This window comes from Lycorma delicatula, chromosome 1 (genome assembly GCF_047948215.1).
Source record: "Lycorma delicatula isolate Av1 chromosome 1, ASM4794821v1, whole genome shotgun sequence".
In the NCBI taxonomy this organism is placed as follows: Eukaryota; Metazoa; Arthropoda; class Insecta; order Hemiptera; family Fulgoridae; genus Lycorma; species Lycorma delicatula.
The window spans coordinates 149,571,635-149,574,279 of record NC_134455.1 but is presented as its reverse complement, the minus strand read 5'-3'; the positions used below and the strand labels follow the sequence as shown (position 1 = coordinate 149,574,279).

General features: G+C 34.3%; 1 pseudogene; it reads right to left on the bottom strand.

Moving 5' to 3' along the window:
* Positions 1-1,584: 1,584 nt before the first annotated feature.
* Positions 1,585-2,052, bottom strand: LOC142317686 (uncharacterized; annotated as a pseudogene).
* Between the last annotated feature and the right edge of the window lie 593 nt (positions 2,053-2,645).

Here is a 2,645-nt window from a genome sequence, read left to right as displayed (position 1 = left end):
AATATTTTTAAAAATCCGTTAGAAAATTCAAGTTTGGTTGTTCATAAGAGTGTATTTGCTTATTTAGATTTAGATTTCAAAAACGATTTGACCTAAAACCATGAAACTGTCTGTGAAGTGTATCCTACCCGGAAACTTATAATGCTTCACGTGATGGGAAGATATTAACGTAGAAATTGATACATTTCGACGGCACTTGTGCTAAATGAAACTTAACTTTGTTTTAATTTATTTAAAACTAATCACACTTAACAACAGTATTTTATATGCAATTACTCTTTAAAGGCTAAAATTTTATACATAGTTTATCGCTTTACCCCTTCGTTGTACTTATCGACTAGAAATGTTTATGGTAATTTTGGGGTTTTTTTTTTATCGGAGGGATAGGAATGGACGTATATTTTAAGACTATATATTGGACTAAATTTTATAAAAAAATTTCCTTGTTTTACGTAATTTGAATTAATTTGTTTTTTAAAAACTTTCGTATAAAAATTAACGACTTTTTTAAAATAAAATTGAGCGGGATAATAAAATTTTTTTGACATAACTTATGTAATAAGCCCCGAAATCATATATTGTTTTCACTGTTCGAAAATCTGTTTTCGTCTAGGGAAAAAATAATGTTCAATAATACATTAAAATATAGAAAATTAACTAAAATAAGTGAAGAAAATCAGACTGGACATAGCTTGACATACCTAACAAAGCTGTAAACAGGTGGTTATATTCGACGACTCATATTTCACTCATCTAAAAAAGCATTCATAGAAAAAGGCATAATGTCTAATTTATTGCCAAGAATGATCAACGATCATATCATATCATATTTTTCCTCCACGTATTTTGTTATTATTAATTTTTTTAGGGGAAGTCTTCTGACTTCAGCAAATAAATCAGTCTTATTTCATAGAATTTTAAACTAAGTAGAAAAATCCGCAAAAAAGCGGATGTATAGGATAGAGATGGAACAATTTAAAAAAATAAAAAACTTTTTTCTAACGCTTCCAGGACGTTTGGCCTCACTGTCCAGTTACAGTAAGGTCCATTTGAAGTCCAACCTCCATTAATTATTTAGTCCATATTCTAGTTTCGTGCATCGCACTTTCACTGCAGGCAATTTCTATTTACCGTATTGTCCAATAGAAGACCATTAAATAAAGTCAATCGCATATTTGCCTAGTCCATTTACCTACATAAATAAAAAAAAAGAGAAATATAATTTTTTTAATTTATTTGTTGTGTATATATCCAAGAAATAATTATGACATGCCTATTAATTAGTTGTTACAGATTTAATTCATCAATTAATTCTGCAGCGTTAACCTTTTAGTCTATATGCGATGGCTCTCAGGTAAGTTGTCATGCGTTGTTTGTCCTTCTGTTGTTCATATCGTTGCACAACTTCAGTAATGTGTGTTTGATTTGCTAAATATGTTTTTTTTCGCAGGCGGTCTTATGTTAATGTGGCCTTCTACCAGCTGGGTGATACCTTGTTGATTTTGTTGCTGTTCATCTATCATTTTATCTATGAATTTCCATAGGAGGGAGTATCTATGAACATTCATCAACTTCTGATATTTACTATGCCATCCCTCGACGCCATTGTTTCATGGTTTTGAATTTTTTACAATTCTTTCTCTGCTGGTCACTTATCACGAGGTCATACACGTTCCACATTTCGACTGGGAATCTTGTTGTTCTCGGCTCTTCGTTGGCCTCGAGCTCGTCTTCCTCTTAAATATACCCGCTCGACGTATTCCACCAGACCGTCCAGATCCTCTGACGTTATTTCAACAATGTCATCAAATACATCAAGGACATCTTCCACGGGAACAAATGGTAATCCAGTAGCAATGAAATTTACTTCCGTACTTCACTCCCTAAATTTACTTGCTCCCTATACAGCAGTCAATGTATGAACGTGTCCTCCGTTTTCCGCAGAGCCGGAGTGTGTACAAATTGGAAGACGTGTCCTAGGAAAATACCTTCTAATGTAAATAATTGCATGAATTGATTTGGCGCCGTCTTACAAGTATTGTCGGCGAACATTATTAGGCTAACATAAAAAAGTTTCAGGTTCTCCAGTGCGGCAAAAATAAGTATTCTGTTCTCATCTTCTGATCTGGAATCGTACAATAGGAACTTCTCTCCAGCACGAGTAACACGGTATTCATCGGGAATGTTAATGTCTTGCAATGAAGCGGATTGACAGATCGGCCTCTACTTTGTTTTCGATTAATCTGTCGTCGCAACGTATTCCTTTCAGATAACATCAAAAGCAATTCTTCCTCATGCACGTCTGGTAAAGTCAACCTCATGGTTCTTTCTGCGTGGCCCTTTAAGTTTTCCCTTACCTTTCTTACTTCCCCTTGCACACCTGCTCCACATACTGATGATCTCTTGTACCATCCTTCAGTAGTTATATATCTTGAAGGTCACTGGAAGTGATCTTCAAGAAATCTGGCATTGCAAGAGCTTCGTTTTTCACATCTCCAGTACCGTCATAAACCGTCTTTACTAAATGAATGGAAATGGTATGTGTAGTTATCACCTGTGCCATAATTTTCGATGAATTATTTCAAGATGATATCGCCTAAATCAACTCGGCCGTAATGTTATAGAATTTTTCTAAAATAATATCG